This window comes from Sminthopsis crassicaudata, chromosome 5, assembly GCF_048593235.1.
Source record: "Sminthopsis crassicaudata isolate SCR6 chromosome 5, ASM4859323v1, whole genome shotgun sequence".
NCBI classification, from domain to species: Eukaryota; Metazoa; Chordata; class Mammalia; order Dasyuromorphia; family Dasyuridae; genus Sminthopsis; species Sminthopsis crassicaudata.
In genome coordinates, this window is record NC_133621.1 from 126,747,593 (window position 1) to 126,766,864 (window position 19,272).

Below are 19,272 nucleotides of genomic sequence, written 5' to 3' on the forward strand. Positions count from 1 at the left end.
ATACATCCTCATACAGTATTGTTGTTGAAGTGTACAGTGATCTTCTGGTTCTGCTCATTTCACTCAGCATCAGTTGATTTAAGTCTCTCCAGGCCTCTCTATATTCCTCCTGCTGGTCATTTCTTACCGAGCAATAATATTCCATAACCTTCATATACCACAATTTACCCAACCATTCTCCAACTGATGGACATCCATTCATCTTCCAGTTTCTAGCTACAACAAAAAGAGCTGCCACAAACATTTTGGCACATGTATGTTTCTTTCCGCTCTTTAGTATTTCTTTGGGATATAATCCCAGTAGTAGCGCTGCTGGGTCAAAGGGTATGCACAGTTTGGTAACTTTTTGGGCATAATTCCAGATTGCTCTCCAGAATGGCTGGATTCTTTCGCAACTCCACCAGCAATGTATTAGTGTCCCAGTTTCCCCACATCCCCTCCAACATTGATCATTATTTGTTCCTGTCATCTTAGCCAATCTGACAGGTGTGTAGTGGTATCTCAGAGTGGTCTTAATTTGCATTTCTCTGATCAGTAGTGATTTGGAACACTCTTTCATGTGAGTGGATATAGTTTCAATTTCTTCCTCTGAGAATTATCTGTTCATATCCTTTGACCATTTATCAATTGGAGAATGGTTCGGTTTCTTATAAATTAGGGTCAGTTCTCTATATATTTTGGAAATGAGACCTTTGTCAGAACCTTTGTTTTTAAAAATATTTTCCCAATTTGTTACTTCCCTTCTAATCTTGTTTGCATTAGTATTATTTGTACAGAAACTTTTTAGTTTGATGTAATCAAAATCTTCTATTTTGTGATCAATAATGATCTCTAGTTCTCCTCTGGTCATAAATTCCTTCCTCCTCCACAAGTCTGAGAGGTAGATTATCCTCTGTTCCTCTAATCTATTTATTATCTCCCTCTTTATGCCTAAATCATGGACCCATTTTGATCTTATCTTGGTATATGGTGTTAAGTGTGGATCCATATCTAATTTCTGGCATACTAATTTCCAGTTTTCCCAACAGTTTTTTCCGAATAATGAATTTTTATCCCTAATGTTGGAATCTTTGGGTTTGTCAAAGATTAGATTGCTATAGATGTACCCTTTTTGGTCCTTTGTATCTAATCTGTTCCACTGATCTACCGGTCTATTTCTTAGCCAATACCAAATGGTTTTGGTGACTGCTGCTATATAATATAGCTTTAGATCAGGTACACTTAGACCACCTTCCTCTGAGTTATTTTTCATTAGTTCCCTTGCAATTCTTGACCTTTTATTCTTCCATATGAATTTTGTTGTTATTTTTTCTAGGTCATTAAAATAGTTTCTTGGGAGTCTGATTGGTATAGCACTAAATAAATAGATTAGTTTGGGGAGTATTGTCATCTTTATTATATTCGCTCGGCCTATCCAAGAGCACTGAATGTCTTTCCAATTATTTAAATCTGATTTTATTTTTGTGGCAAGTGTTTTGTAATTTTTCTCATATAATTCCTGACTTTTCTTTGGTAGATGGATTCCCAAATATTTTATACTATCGACTGTTATTTTGAATGGAATTTCTCTTTGTATCTCTTGCTGTTGCATTTTGTTAGTGATATATAAAAATGCCGAGGATTTATGTGGATTTATTTTGTATCCTGCCACTTTGCTGAAATTTTGAATTATTTCTAGTAGCTTTTTAGCAGAGTCTTTGGGGTTCTCTAAGTATACCATCATGTCATCTGCAAAAAGTGCACTAATTTTTTTTTTAGTGAGTTATTTTCTTTTTCACTTTTCAGGAAGTTGTTACTCTCTTGCATATGTTCTCTTTCCTTTCCCCATTTTTCTTCTAGCTCTCTTTTAAGAGATTTTTATAGTCCAACAATTGTGGGACCAACAATTGTCTGGAGACTGTTTGCTATTAGTCTCCTCGGGGTTGGAAACCTGTTCTCTTTCTGTATAGAAGCTATCAATCGTCCTTTTTAATTTTTTTACTCATTTTTTAAAGCCTATAAAATCTGCCTTCAGGACCAGGAGGTTACTATCTTTTTCTGTAGAACAGGGATAGGTGTATGGACGGCCTGTCAACCAGCTATAAAGAGTGTCCAGGTATGGGAATGCTCTGGGCAATAGTTCCCCAATAGAAGTGATTCAGATATGCACAGCCTGGCTGGGAGGGATGCTCTGCTAAGAACCCCAAAGTGCAGATTAACGACTGTCCTGAGGCAAAAGTCTAAGCAGTGAAAGTGCCACTATCCAATCCAAAACCTGCTGCAGGAATGTAGGTATTTGCAGCTGACCACCTGAATGGACCTGCATGGAAGTGTCTCTGACCTGGAAGCACAGTCACACTGAGGAAGTTCTGTTGCCCCAGGCTGAGCCTCCCACTGTGCAGATTAGAGGCTGCCCAAGGTTGCACCCCCCCTGCTGTGTAGATTTGCAGCTGCCCTGGCTGTGCTTCAGTGTGCAGCTGAACAGTTGTGCTAGTCTATGCTGAGTCACTTCCGGGGAGGGGGGGCAGTTCTGGTATTTTTAGAATACCCTGTACCTTTGGCTCTAATCTCTGTGCTAGTCCCCTGCTTTACAATCAAGGCAAAGCAGTCAGCCTATGTCAGAATCATTTCCACTGCTCTTCTAGCCACAGAGGCTACCCCAGTACCTGGTCAGCTCAGGACACCAGACTTTCCTGTCTGCTGCTGGTCTGTTCCTGCCCTTCAAGATAAACCTACTCTGGTGGTCTTCCAGATTATCTTAGGCTGGTAAGTCATTGCACCTTTAATCTTCATGAGTTTCACCAGTCAAGCACTATTTTTGAGGCTAAATTCAAAGATTGGTAGTGAGGGCATTAGAGGAACTTAAAGAGCGTGTGCCTTTTTCGCTATCTTGGCTCCGCCCCCCACTTTAATTTTAAAAAGGAATAAACATTGAAAATGATTTAGTCTCTCAAATAAAATGACAAGCACTTAAATACGCAGACATTCTAGATTAAAATTAACCAATTTCACCCAATGTAGCAACATTTAAAAAATTCTTTCAATAAGCTTTCCACAAGAGTTTGTAAGAGCAAAGAAAGAAAAGAGGGAAAAACCTAAAGTGTGGAATGAGGACTATAGCAAAATTGTTTCAAAGTCAAGCTTTGAGTTTTTGAAATTTGAGAAAAGGGGAAAGTTCAAGGTAAGTATACTTACATATTTAATATTAAACAATAACTTTACAAAGGTTTCATTAAGTTTGAGTTGATAAAAATTAGAAATAAAAAAGAATGCAATGAAAGTAAATTCTATTATGGGAATTATGTTATTATTATATTATATTATTATATTATTCCCATAAAAAAGAATAAAGCCTTTGATCTAGAGAAAGTAAAAAAAAATTAATAATAAACAAGTAGTAAAATGAATGAAATACTCTGCGTAATTTGAACATGATCTATCTAATTATGCTTGGAAGGATTTTGAAAGGCTTTAGAAACAAATGGGCTAAAATATTATGTAAGATGCAAATATTTGCTATGCTTACAATTAGGGAGCTTTTGCCTTTGCTTTGTTTTTGTTTATTTATTTTTAAAAACCTCCAAATGTATTTTAGGAGCAGGGCAAAATAGAATAAGATAGTTGGTAGGGGATGCTTAGTTATCACAGAGGCCCCAAAAGGCAAGTAGTACTATAAAAACAATATGGATCCAAGGTATATGTCAGAATGCTTTGAGAGGCCCTTAGAAGATGGGAAATGGCAAAGGGATCATCACAGTCAGATTTGGACTTAAATAAAGATACCAGTAGAAAGAACATACAAGCATGGATGAAGCCACTCTTAGTCACAGTAATCAATCAATCAATAAAAAAAGGTGAAATGCTTCCTATTTGCCAAGACCCATGCCAAGCTCCAGGAATGCAAAAAAACAATGGCTCCTACCTTCAAGAAATATGCTAATGAAAGAGATCACATGCAAATAATCAATAACATAAAAATATAGAGAAATATAGATATATCTATAAGAAAGTAAATATACATAGTTATATACATATAGAGGGAAAGCAGGTAAGCAAAATGGAGAATGTGGGGGGGGTTGAGGGTATTATTAGCAACTAAGGAGATCAAGAAGGAACTTCTGGTGAAGTAAGATTTGTCATGAGACTTGAAAGAAAACAGGAGGCAGAGGAAAGGTGGGAAAGGTGTAACTGGATCTGTCCTGAAATGGATGTGATACCTATGAATCTTTGGTTGCTACAGAGTTTGGAAATAGCTGGGGTACTGCTAAGGCATATTTTCATGCAATACAACTTCTGATTTAAGAGAGGGAGAGTGAAGAGAGTAGGAAAAGAAGAATATCATGAAGGGGTACAAAGAGGATCCATATGACTTCTGAAGCATGGCCCTGTCTGATTCTGTTGAATCATAACAGTCTTAGCTCTCCCATAGAAAAGTCTTGGTCAGGTGTATTGGAGGACTTGGGAACTGACAAAGAGGCATTAAACTAAAAATGTTAAACTAAAATATAAAAGAACAGAATATTATTAACTTTTTATATAATATAAATAGATAAATAAGAAATTATCTAAAAATACCCGATTTCCAACTGATGCTGAGTGAAATGAGCAGAACCAGAAGATCACTGTACACTTCAACAACAATACTGTATGAGGATGTATTCTGATGGAAGTGGAAATCTTCAACATAAAGAAGATCCAACTCACTTCCAGTTGATCAATGATGGACAGAGGTAGCACACCCAGAGAAGAAACACTGAGGGGAATGAAAATTGTTAGCACTAATATCTGTCTGCCCAGGTTGCATGTACCTTCGGATTCTAATGTTTATTGTGCAACAAGAAAATGATATTCGCACACATGTATTGTACCTAGACTGTATTGTAACACATGTAAAATGTATGGTATTGCCTGTCGTCGGGGGGAGGGAATGGAGGGAGGGGGGGTAATTTGGAAAAATGAATACAAGGGATAATATTATAAAATATATATATATATATATATATATATATATATATATATATATATATATATAATAAAAAAAATAAATAAATAAAAATACCCGATTTCTCTTAAACAACTGAAAACAGGGCCAAAACGATTAAAGATAAAATATGAATGGAGCAATGGCATGGTTATAATAGTTTGCTAGATTATCAATTTGTTTTCTCAGCAAAATATAGTGTTTAATATATAAAAACAACTGCATAAAGTATTGCAATTTGAGGTTTTTTCAAGTATTCCAAATCTTCTTAAGAAGCTATGTGGGGGACAAAACATGACTACACAAGTGCCAATAAAAATATTCTGTGGAAGAAATTTGAATATTTAAATAGTGAGCATTTTATAAGGATTTGAATTTAAGTGCATTTGTTCTACTAAAACGTAGGTTTTGAGACATAGGTTCAGTTTTGGGGTAGAGTAGATTCTTCGAAGAGATGGTAGTTCAAGGCACTAATATTATACAAACATAACAAAGAGGATATTTTTTACATACATATCTGCTTTTGGATATTTTCTCTATATAAGAACACAGTAAGTAAGCTTTAGGTGTCCTTGTTGAATTTGTATTACTCAAACGAAACTCTAGGTAAATCATATCTCTCCCCACTGTTCTGTTTTTTACTTCCCTTTTCTCTTTCTCATGCTCTACTGGAAAATATTCCAAATTAGATATATTAAAGTCCCCAATATTCCAGAGTTGATGAAAAACAATCAACTAGTATTTATAAAGTGTCTATTGTGTGTCAGATATGGCAAATGTTAGATGATTCATATGATAATAAGAGTTAAAATCAACACTTGGAAAGGGGCAGTTCTTTCTAGATTAAGGGAAATGATTCTCAGCCTTAGAGGGGCAGGCAAAATGCCATCCTAACTTTTCCATAATTTACACAGCTAATACTTCATACTACGTAAAACCCAATGCACTTTCCAGATGAAAAAACTGAGGCCCAAAGAGTTTAAGAAACTTGGCCAACTTCAAATACACATTGATTAGCAAAGCATCTGGACTTAGGATTCTCAGTTCAGCATTCCAAGTCCATTGATATTTTCACTATTCCATATAGGTCACCTCAACACTAGGCTGCCTTTTTATCTCCCTCACTGTAACAGAACACTTAGCTTTCTAACATTGTAGTCTGACCTTTGCTCAACTTCCTTTGTCTATATAATATGTAGTGCTGAGAAGAAAACAAAAATGAGAATCAGCCTGTGAGCATCAAGTGGCAGCTCTATGATGGAAAGATAAAGTAGGTTCAGCTATTTATGCGGCTCTTGGGATGAAGACATCTTCTTTTCTTGATATAAGGAAGTAGGCTCTAATTCTCGAGAGAGGGAAAATGGTCAGTAGACCTGCTTGAATACTCAGTGGGGATTAGATGTTTGAAAAGACGAAATAAGGCCTTTTCTGAATAAACAAATTAGTCCTGGTTCATCCAGTAAATAAGATTAAAATGACTTAGAATAAGCCATTAATAAGGCTTTGACATTTTGTTATCACAGTAAATAATACTTGCATTTAATTATCTAAAATGAGGGTTTCCATATTAGGTGCAATGTAGCAGGAGAAAAATATATTCTTGGTTCATCTTTTTATTCTTGCTATCTTGACTCACAGACCAGACAAATCATTGCCAATCAAATAATAAAGCACCTAGTTAAGCATCCTAGCAAAATACAATAAAGAGAATATACATTGAATTTTTAACCCTTTAGACATTAAAGGCTGATAATTCAGTCCACAGACTTTCATACCATTCAGGCATATAGAACTTAGGCATAAGAGTTAAAAAGGAAGACCCTCATAATTCCAAAACACTCCTAGCTGTGCTGCCTTGAGTTGCTGCTAGAACCTACCAGAAATCTCCCTACTTTCATATTTGTCACTGAGTGAAGAGCTACTTCCACTGCTGTCAATCCCAGACAACCCTGCTGGTTCAGTCCTTGCTATGTCCCAAAGACACTTTTCTGACATAAATCATTGCTGCTCTACATCTATAATGCTTACTCTGTCCCAAGGCTACCTCTACCACATCTGCTGCCCGAGGCTTTTTTGCTAACATCTGGAGAGGATTCGCTCCACTTGATAAGTGCTCTTTTAGCTTCAGAACTTCTGGGCTACATTACTGGAAGCTATTGTTAATGCTTTCTAAAGAAAAAAAATGCATATTCAGATACCACCTGGACTATGTGCCTAAGAGCTGTTTATTAAATTATCTGTTCTATCTTTTTACTTGACTCACAGCTCCAACTTGGTGATGACTAAAGCTCACAACCTCCTAGGCAATTATTCTAAGATCTGCGCTCTCACCTGACCCATAAACACTTTCTAAACCTTTTCCTTTCTGAGTTAGCATAAATGACTTTCTCTTTGTTCTTCCCAGACTTAGATGGGAAGTCAGAGTGCATTCCTTTAATCTCTGCAACCCCCACTATTTGCACTAACACTATGATTTTCTGAGGTTTGGCAACACAAACACACACATACTCATGGTTTATCAGACCTTTTGCCTTTCATTGTGCTCTGGCTTGAAAAGTGTCTTGAACATTTGATATATCTCAAGGAATTGTGAAAATCTTATGGGAAGGGCAAGAAAGAGTGACACAAATACAGTGTCTTGCTCATAGTAAGCATTCAGTTATTATTTGTCAATTTGCATTTAGTAAGTCTTCTGCTGGTTTTTTTTTTGGCAATCAAAATAAACAAAAAAATAAATAAAGCTATGTTCCCCCTTAAATATCTCCTAGAATTGATAACATCACCATTGAGTAACAATACAAATAATCCTAAGCCATTAGGTTTTCATATAATGGATGCGTGCTTTATAATAAAGATTTGGGGAGGACTCAAAGATTCAATTTGGTTTCCATGGCAATGACTGATTAGAAAATCCTTCCCAAATAGTTCCGAAATCTCAGTGTCCAGTTGAAAAGTGGTAATAAATACTTAATAGAAATACCTTGAGGCAGGGGAAAAATTATCAATGCAGAGGAACAAAACAGACCCTCAAGGTTAACAGCATGATTTCTCTTCTGCCAAAATTATATCTTGGAGAAACATTCAAACTACACCTGCTTATGTGGAATCAAAAGAATATTTGGTATACTTGGGGCTAATAGAGAAAAATCTAAACTCAATTTACTATGATTTAAATCTCACAGTCCCATCCCATTTTCCAAATAATAGCAAGACATTTTAGTTCAAACAATATCCAACTGAGCATCATCCAACTGAATCAATATTTCTTGACATAAGCCAAATCCAGGCCTTTCAGTATAGAACAGTCAGCCAGGAAATAACATTTCCTAACAAAATCAGAGTGGTAAATAATCCATCAAGTATTCAGCATCCCAACACAATTATTGCAAAGTAACCACCTGATCATGAAGAGATAGACTGCCAAAATATTCCCTTTAATCACAATCTTTAATTTTAATTTTGACGATCATTGTTACCATTTCTGCTTTTACCAATTACAAATCTACTTATAAGCCAACGGGTAGAAAGGATGAATCTACACTTTAAAAGAGTTCAATACAAAGAGATTTTCTTCCATGAAGTTTTTGAGAATAATATTTTGAATGCTTTTTTTATTATTAAGTAAATGTAGTGATAAGATATTTTTAATAATATCCTATCTTTCTGATAATAATATTTCTAATATTTACTACTACTTTGATGTAAAGGATTATGGAATCATAGCTAGGGAGCTGAATGGGATCTTAGAGATCATCTCTGTCATCTCAACCAAGTTCCACATTTTGCAGATAAGAAAACTAAGATCTAGAAACAACACAATTCATCCAAAGTCACACGGATTGGAAATCTATGATTCAATCCAGACTTTCTGTCTCAAAATCCCCCAACTTAGCATTGGATCATGCAACTTCTGAATTTTTATGATCTAATAACATGCCCCATTTTCCATTATGGCTAACACAAATTGTTCATTTCCATTTATGCTAAATTTATATATTCAACCCTAGCATCCACAGCATGATGTTTATTGGATGATTTCTTAATATATATAAACAAAATTTCCCCTAAAAGAATTTTAAAACCAAATAGCATAACACAAACACGAAATACGCCAATAAATCTAAGTGAGAAAAGGTGAGCTCAATAAGCAAAGAAATCATAAAATTCAACTGTTTTACAAGTTTGACTGGATTCTATAGGCAAGCTACAAGATAAAGGCATTCTAAATTAGATTCCCTCTCCTTAATATTTTTATTCTCTCCTGAATTACACTTTACTGAAAACAAAACTTGTATGTATCATCCAATAACAAAATATAATCCAATGACAAAAAAAATATCATCAATTCTTGGAACACTTACTGTGTGCACCCAAAAGAGTGGTGCAAGATACAATCTCTTTTGTACCAATAAAGTGTACTGGAAAGACTATCAGCAGGTAACACCTATAACTTACCTGAAATAAATGTAAAAGTAGAGAAGACATTCTTTTTGACTACTTGATAGTATTAGCAGGGCCCATTTTTGGTAGAGTATGGGCTAGTTTCCTGGAGGGCCTCAAGGTCAGCCTGAGTCAGGATAAATCAAAGTTCTTGTTCTTTAGGGAAAGAAGTGCAGGAGGCAGACAAGCTGCCACATGTCTTGCCAAAGATGTATCCTGGATTCTGTAGTCCAGAGTCCTCAGCCTCTCTCCTCCTTGTCCTGCCACCAAGTGCCTCTCACTTTCTCTCTGTCCTTCAATCCTTGCCTATGATTATCTTATTACCAAACATTCAGCAAGCACCAATTGTAAGAAGAGCCATCACCTAAATATATGCTAATAGAGCCATTGTCTCATATGGAATAGGTAGCCTCTTATCTGATTCAGCATTTCAGCCCTCTACAACTTTTCAAAGATATAAGACCAGTTTTCAAATCACTTAACTGCCTCTCTGCAAAGCTTCCTTTGGTTATATAAAAATAATATGTGGGTTTTGATGATAAATATATTCTTAGGCCTTTTATCTTATACTGGACATGGCTTTAGTTCCTATTTTTCTATAAACTTTTTTTTTTCTATATTTGAGGAAGTCTCAGAATTAATTCATTTATCCTTGTTGCCATCCTTTACCCAAGCTACCTCAACTGCTGTATTCAGTCTTACCCGGAAGGAAAGAAAAAAAAGGTAATAAAAAGAGAAAATGTTGTAGAAATAGACTCCATAAAACCCTTCACAGTAACTTGGAAGAAAAAAATGTAGAGAGCTTTATTATCCCAAGGCATGTAAGATTAGAAGGTCATCTATCATAAACTAAAGGAGACCTCAGAGGTAATCAAACTAACACCATCATTTTGCAGATGAGGAAACTGAGGTCCAGAAGAAGTGAAGTGATATGCCCAAGATTACACAAGAAGTTAGTTAAGATAGGATTCAACCAACCTCACTTCCAGAGGTGGAGTCAAGATGGCTGAGTAAAGCCAGGAAGCTTCTTGAACTCTCCCAGTTTCCCTCCAAAACCACTAGAAACCATGCCTCTGAAAAGAGTCTGATAAAAGGAAACCACTCCCTAGCTCAAGATGACCTGGAAAAACTTTAGAAAATCTCAGTCTCACTAGGGTAAAAATGGTGTTGATCCCAGCTCAGCTAGACTCTGGGAAAGCCAATAAAAGAGTCTAAATCACAGCAAATCAGCAACTAAAATACTCAGTCCTGGCTCAGTAGAGGAACAAAACAGTGAAGCAGTTTCCAGTCCCATCTCAGGAAACAAACTGTGGGAAAACAGGCTTTTGCTGGAAAGAGCACCCAAACTATGTACTGAAAACACAAGGAGCCACTGTGTTGTGTTCAAAATCAAGGTTCAGAGCTGTACACAAGTCTTGGGACACTTTATTCTAGGATTACAGGGCAACCATAAAAGTAAAAACATGCCAAAAGAAAATAAAAGAAAATGAGCAAAAGACAAAAAATAATAATAATAATAAATAAATAAAAAATCCTTGGCCATAGAAAGTTACTATGGTGATAAGACACATCAAAACACAACTCAGACAAGGGCAAAATATGCATTAAAGAAGTCTCAAAAAGTGATATGAATTGGTCTCAAGCAAAAAGGGGATTATTTGTACTCATAAAAGTGCTCATAAAGGACTTTAAAAAGCAAATAAGAGGTAAAAGAAAAAATCCCAATAAATTTTGAGAGAAAATGTCATCTGCATCCAGAAAGAGAACTACAGAAACTGAATTTAAATTCACACATGCTATGTTCACAGTTCTCTTTTTTTAAAAAACATTTTTCTCTTGTGTTTTTCCCTTTTGTTCTGATTTTTCTCTCTCACCATGATTCACAAAGAAATGGGTATTAGAAATATTAATATACATGTCAAACCAGAAAAAAAAAACCACATTTTCTTTAAAAAGACCCTAAGGCATCTACCTAAAGAAACAACCTATTTTTTTTGTTTGTTTTTTTGTTTGCTTTGTTTGGTTTTTTTTTTTATTTGTTTGTTTTGTTTTGTTTTGTTTTGTTTTTTGTTTTTGTTTTTGCTAGCACTACTCTTTAATTCATTAAACATTATACAGTCTTAAGAGAGTCAACTTGATCCCCCAAAGACCCATGATTTCTTTTTTTTAACATTATTTTTTATTAAGGCCTTTTAATTTTCAAAACATAAGCATAGATAAATTTTCACCTTTAAAGCCTTGTATTCCAATTACTCTCCTTCCCCTAAAAAGCAAGTGATCTAATGAATGTTAAACATGGAAAAAATATATGTTAAATCCAATATATGCCTACATATTTACACAATTATCTTGCTGCACAAGAAAATTCAAATCAAAAAGGGAAAAATGAGAAAGAAAATAAAATGCAGGCAAATAACAACAAAGAGTGAAAATGCTATGTTGTGATCCCCACTCACTTCCCCCAGTCTTCTTTCTGGGTATAGATGGCTCCCTTCATCACAAAATCATTGGAACTGGTCTTAATCATCTCCTTGTTGAAAAGAGCCACATCCATCAGAATTGATCATCATATAATCTTGTTGCTTCTGCTTACAAATGATCTCCTGATTCTGCTGATTTCACTTAGCATCAGTTCATGTAAGTCTCCCCAGGTCTCTCTGAAATCATCCTACTAATCATTTCTTATGAAAAAATAATATTCCATAACATTCACATACCATAACATGTTTAGCCATTCTCTGATTCAGCCACTCAGTTTCCACTTTCTTGCCACTATAGAAAGGGCTGCCACAAACATTTTTGCACATGTGGGTTCCTTTCTTCCCATTAAGATCTCTTTGGGATATAAACCCAGTAGAAACGCTGCTGGACAAAGGGTAAACACAGTTTGATAGCCCTTTGGGCATAGTTCCAAATTGTTCTCCAAAATGGTTGGCTATGTTCACAATTCCACAATGTATTAGTATCCCAGCATTCTTGCATCCCCTCCAACATTTGTCATTGTCTTTTCCTGTCATCTTAGCCAATCTGAGAGGTGTGTAGTGGTACCTCAGAGTTACCTCAATTTGCATTTCTCTGAACAATAGTGATTTAGAGCACCTTTTCAGATGACTAAAAATGATTTCAATTTCTTCATCTGAAAATTGTCCTTGAAAATGACAGTCTTATAAACTTGAATCAGTTCTCTATATATTTTAGAAATGAGGTCTTTTCAGATCCTTTGAATATAAAAATGTTTTCTCAATTTATTGCTTTCCTTCTAATCTTGTCTGCATTAGTTTGGTTTGTACAAAAAAACTTGTTAATTTAATGTAATCAAAGTTATTTTTTGTCCAGTAATGATTTCCAGTTCTTATTTGGCCATAATTTCCTTCCTTCTTTACTGATATGAGAGGTAAATGAGCCTTTGTTCTTCTAATTGACTTATAATATCAAACACTATGTCTAAATCATGAACCCTTTTTGAGCTTATCTTGGTTTTGGGTGTTAAGTATGAGTCAATGCTTAGTTTCTGCCATACTAGTTTCTAATTTTCCCAGCAGTTTTTGTCAAGTAGTGAGTTTTTATCCCCAAAGCTGGGATTTTTGAGTTTGTCAAACATTAGATTATTATAGTAATTGACTATTTGGTCCTGTAAACTTGTTTATTTCATTGATTGACTACTCTATTTCTTAGCCAATTCAAAATGATTGTGAGGACTTCTGCCTTGTAATGTAGCTTTAAGATCTGACACAGCTAGACCACCTTCATTTTGCCTTTTTTAATTAATTCTCTTGAAATTCTTGACCTTATGTACTTTCAGCAAGAATTTGAGATGATCAACTATGAAAAAATGAGTTCTTTTCAGTGGTTCAGTGATTTAAGACAATCCTATACTGGACCAAAAATGTTATCTGCAAAAAGCAAAACAACTATGGTGATTAAATGTAAATCAACACATTCTATGTTCACTTCTTTTTTTTAAAGTTAAAGGTTCTGACAAAGGTCTCATTTCCAAAATATATAGAGAACTGACCCTAATTTATAAGAAATCAAACCATTCTCCAGTTGATAAATGGTCAAAGTATTTGAACAGACAATTCTCAGATGATGAAGTTGAAAATATATCCACTCATATGAAAGAGTGTTCCAAATCACTACTGATCAAAGAAATGCAAATTAAGACCACTCTGAGATACCACCACACACCTGTCAGATTGGCTAAGATGACAAGAACAAATAACAATGAATGTTGGAGGGGATGTAGGAAAACTGGGACACTAATGCATTGTTGGTGGAGTTGTGAAAGAATCCAGTCATTCTGGAGAGCAATTTGGAACTATGCCCAAAAAGTTATCAAACTGTGCATACCCTTTGACCCAGCATTGCTGCTATTGGGCTTATATCCCAAAGAAATACTAAAGAGTGGAAAGGGACCTGTGTAACATGCTCTCTTGGCAGTTACATACTAGTCTGTCCTAGACCCACCAGAGTACCTTTGACCACTTTCCTTTGCAGTGTGAACTCTGCCCGGCTCGCCTCCTCTGAGGCCTTCAAAGGTCTCTGGCCACAATCTCTTGAATCTATAACTTAATATCCAGTAGCGCACTCAAGAACAGCCACGTGTAATCTTAAAAGCCTTTATTATACCTACTCACATAATGCCCTAACTGATGCCCTGACTTGTTGGTTCCCTAGTGAACACCTGGTCAGAAGACCAACGTGTTCACTACCAAAATCCTTACCTCTTTTGGCTATCCGTCTTGGCTTGGCCACCCAGGCTAGGAAGCCAGGGTGAAGAGCACCAGGTTAAAGAGAGAGACTGCTGCCTGCAGTGGGCTTATAAAGGGCCTGTGAGGTCACACACACAGCCAATCAGCAAGAGAGTCACCCATTACGAAGCTATCTCAAAGTGGACAGGATCCCACCTACAAGGCAGTCCTAATATCGACAGAAATTACTTCCGGGCCTCAATCTCCCAAGGCACTGTGGTGCTGTCCATTTAAAGGCTCCTTACAGACCTGTATGTGCCAAAATGTTTGTGGCAGCTCTTTTTGTAGTAGCTAGAAACTGGAAGATGAATGGATGTCCATCAGTTGGAGAATGGTTGGGTAAATTGTGGTATATGAAGGTTATGGAATATTATTGCTCTGTAAGAAATGACCAGCAGGAGGAATACAGAGAGGCTTGGAGAGACTTACATCAACTGATGCTGAGTGAAATGAATAGCACCAGAAGATCTCTGTACACTTCAATGTTGTATGAAGATGTAATCTGATGGAAGTGGATATCTTCAACATAAAGAAGATCCAACTCACTTCCAGTTGATCAATGATGGACAGAAACAACTACACCCAGAGAAGGAACACTGGGAAGTGAATGTAAATTGGTAGCACTACTGTCTATCTTCCCAGGTTACTTATACCTTCAGAATCTAATACTTAAGGTGCAACAATAAAATGGTATTTATACACATATATTGTATCTAGGTTATATTGTAACATATGTAAAATATGTGGGATTGCCTGTCATCAAGGGGAGGGAGTAGAGAGAGGGGGGATAATTTGGAAAAAATGAATACAAGGGATAATATTATTAAAAAATTACTCATGCATATATATTGTGGAAAAAAAATTCTAAATTAAAAAAAAAAAAAAAAAAAAAAAAAAAAAAACCATGATAGAAAAACAAACCTTGATATCATCTTTCAGGAAATGAAGGAAAATTTCCCTGATGTCCCAGAACCAGAGGCTAAAAAAGTCATAGAAATAATTCATTGATCTTCTCCTGAAATTGACTCCAAGGAACATTGAAGCTAAATTTCAGAATTCTCAAATCAAGGAGAAAATATTACAAGCAGGTAGAATGAAACAATTCAGATGTTGAGGAGCCACAATCAGGACTACCCAGGACTTAGCAGCTTCCACTTTAATGGACTGAAAGGCATGGAAATAGATATACCAAAGGGCAAAGGAATTTGTATTGAAGCTAAGAATCAACTATTCAGCAAAACTGAATCTTTCAGGGGGAAAGATGGACATTCAATAAAACAGGTGAATTTCATTTATTTCTGATGAAAAGACTAGAATGAATAGAAAAATTGATCTTTAAATACATAACTTAGGAGAAACATAAAAGGCAAAAAGGAAAGAAAAAATAATTTTCTTTTAAAATTTGAAATGCTTATATCCATATATGGGAAGATAATATACTTACCCCTTGAGATCTGTATCTCTGTTATGTTTCTTTTAAAAAAGAAACTAGAGGAGGAAAAATTATTCTGATGAAAGAATAGTAAAAAAAAAAGAAATTAGAGCAATAATTAGGAGTTATTTTGCATAACTATATATCAATAAATCTGCTAATCTAAGTGAAATGGGGGAATACTTAAAAAACTATTGATTATCCACATAATCTAGGAGGAAATAAATTAATTAAATATTCCCATTTTAGAAAAAGAATAAACAAGCTATTAATCATCTAAGAAAAAATCTCTAGAGCCCAATTGATTTACATTTAAATTCTACCAAATATTTAAAAAATAACGAAATCCAATATTATGCAAACTATTTGGAAAAATAGGAAAAGGAGTCCTCACAAATTCCTTTTATGATGCAGATATGGTGCTGATACTTAATCAGTAGTGTCATAACAGAGGAAGAAAATTATAGGCCAATTTCCCTAATAAATATGTGCAAAAATCTTAAATAACATATTAGCAAAGAGATTATAGCAAATCATCCCCAGGATAATTCACTATGACCAAGTAGGATTTATAGAGGAAGGAAGGGCTGGTTTAATATTTTAAAAAAATCATTAGCATAATTAACTATTTCAATAACTAAGAAAAATAATATAATTCTTTCAATAAATGCAGAACAAAAGCATTTGACAAAATACAACACCCATTCCTATTAAATACACTGGAGAGTATAGGAATAAATGGACTTTTACTTAAAATGATCAGTAGTATCTATTTAAAACCATCAGCTAGCATCATATGTAATGGGGACAAACTAGAACTTTTCCCAATAAAATCAGAATTGAAAGAAGATTGCTGATTATCACCACTCCTATTCAATATTGTTATTGTTATCTTTGGCAATAAGAGAAGCAAAAAAAAAATAGAGGAATTAGAATAAGTAATGAGAAAACTGAATTGTCATTTTTTTGGTAGATGACATGATTTGTAGAATCCAAGAGAATAAACTAAAAAACAATTAGAAACAATTCAAAACTTTGGCAAAGTGAAGGATACAAAATAAATCTACATAAATCATCATCATTTCTATATATGTTACCAATAGGGTCAAGCAGCAAGGGATACAAAGATAAATTCAATTTAAAATAACTCTAGATAATATAAAACATTTGGGAGTCTACCTCCCAGGGCAAAGTCAGAAACTCTTTGTAAAATTACAAAACACTTTCCACACAAATAAAGTAATATATAAACTCTTGGAAAAATATCAAGTGCTCATGAGTAGACCAATCTAATATAATAAAAATGACAATACTACCTACAATAAAATACTTATTCGGTGCTATACCAATCAAACTACCAAGCAACTATTTTACAGAGCTCGAAAAAAATAATAAAGTTCATTTGGAATAAGAAGAGATCAAGAATTTCAAGGTAATAAATGACAAAAAATACAAATGAGGGTGATCAAGTTACACCAGACCTAAAACTAAATTATAAAGCACCATTTGGTACTGACTAAGAAATTGAATGATTGGTCAATCAGTGGAATAGGTTAGGTTCACAGGGCAAAATAGTCAATGACTATTGTAGGGGTTCTCAAACTATGGCCCGCGGGACAGAAGCGGCCCACTGAGGACTTTTATGCGGCCTGCCAGGTTATGGCAAATGGGCTGAGGGGCGGAGACAGAGTGTGAGTTTAGTCTGAGTTTTTGTTTTTACTATAATCTGGCCCTCCAACAGTCTGAGGGACAGTGAACTGGCCCCCTATTTAAAAAGTTTGAGGACCACTGGACTGTTTGGTTTGGATTTTAATGATATTTTTCACTGCCCTCTCAAATTTTTACCAATTTTCATCACAAAGTATTTATTATGTGGCTAATTGCAATTGGATAGCAGAGAGATATTAAACTAGTCAGTAAGCATGCATTAACCACCTACTGTATTTTAGGCACTGTGCTAAGCACTAAAGATATCCCTCAAAAAACTGATCATCAAAAAAAAAAAAATCTGATATAAATGGGACTGATTGGATGAAGTTTTCTCTGTTAATGAGACTATGTCTAGGTCACATGATCTTTTTTCCCAGAGGATTGGGTCTTAGACCTTGGGTTGCAGGGAGTCACATGGTCTCTAAAGGTCAGACCCTCAGGAAGTTGCAAGAGGTGACATGACCCACAGGGAGCACACAATATTGGTGACCATTGGTCAAGGATAGTTACATTCTTTTAGTTTATCCAATGAAAAGGCTTGGGTCTTTTGCTTTTTAACTGGACAAGCTGAAAGGCTGGTCAGATTCCACGCACACATGGTGGAAGTTGAGATGGCTCCCAGGTATGTGGGCCTCTCCCTGCAAGGACTAAATAAATGCTTTCTCTTTGTACCTGAAGATGTCTCTGATTAGTTAATTTGGGAAAGGGAGTCTAGCACCCATCCCATCCATGGTACAATTGTTCAGATTGGGAAGCAGGACCCCAAAATTTTGGGGTCCCAGAGCAGTGTCACTAGGTATTTCAAAATAATTTTCAGGCTTGACCCATCTCCTTAGCCAAGGGGAATAATAAGTAATGGTAATGCCATTACAAAAATAGACTGGAATTCTAAGAGAATTCAGCAGAGAAACTGAAGCAAGGATATACTTTTATCCAGCTTTCAGTTATAGAGATGCTACTTCTATGGCTCATAGATAGGAATGAGTGGGTTCTGGAATTTGGTTTTCATTGACCAGATTATTACTGACCAGATTATCAGTGATCTATTTATTATTGTCTCAGAAATCTTATCTGTGGGAGCTTACTGAGGCCAGAAGCTATCTGAGTGGTCAGATAGGAGGATCAGAATCAGACAGATTGAGTGTCGAAGTTTCCTGATTTAGAATCACTGAATTATTGCTAGAATAGAAGCCCTAAAATCAAAGGAACACAAAATCATTACATCACAATTAATTCTACTGTCCATGTGATTTCACTTGTGATTTTTAAAAAATAGAGTTCTGAAAAACTAGGCTTTAACGAATCCAATTGGAATTTAATTGGAACTGCTTGATTCTGCTTTAAATCAGATAACTCTGGTTTTCATTGATGGGCTAGTAATAAGTCCCAGCCCAAGCCTCACTTACTCATTGTTTGGGTTTTGATGGCTCAGAATGAATATAAATAACACTTTTTTTTTCATTTTTGGCCCTTAACCCTAAGGATCTTTCCCATCCAGATTGATTTTTGTTGTTATTGTTTTTTGAGTAGGCAGACCATGCCATCTTTAACTTTATTTCTTCACTAGTCTTAAATAGCTGAGCAGCTGAATGCATCTCCAGTCTTCTTGATGTATCTTATCACTTGACTCTGATGACTCTGAAAGAAGAAAGGCTGCCTCCTTTGAATCCAATTCACTTGCAAGTCAAGACATCACACTCTTAAAACCATTAGCTCTATTATATAAAGAAGGTTGGGCAAAAAAAAAGATAGTCAAAAGACTGCCCTCAAAAAGCTCTTATTCTTCATTCTAGCAGCTATGAATGCTTTCGGGTATTTGTATTAATTGTCCTATGACATGATGTCATACACATTATAATGTGTATCCGTACCATGAATCTGGAGAATATTTAAATGCAATTAAAGTAGTCTAGGATTTTTAAAAGCTGCAACTGTTTTTCATTTTAAATAAGTTTTAAAATAATGACTTCTTAAGTTAG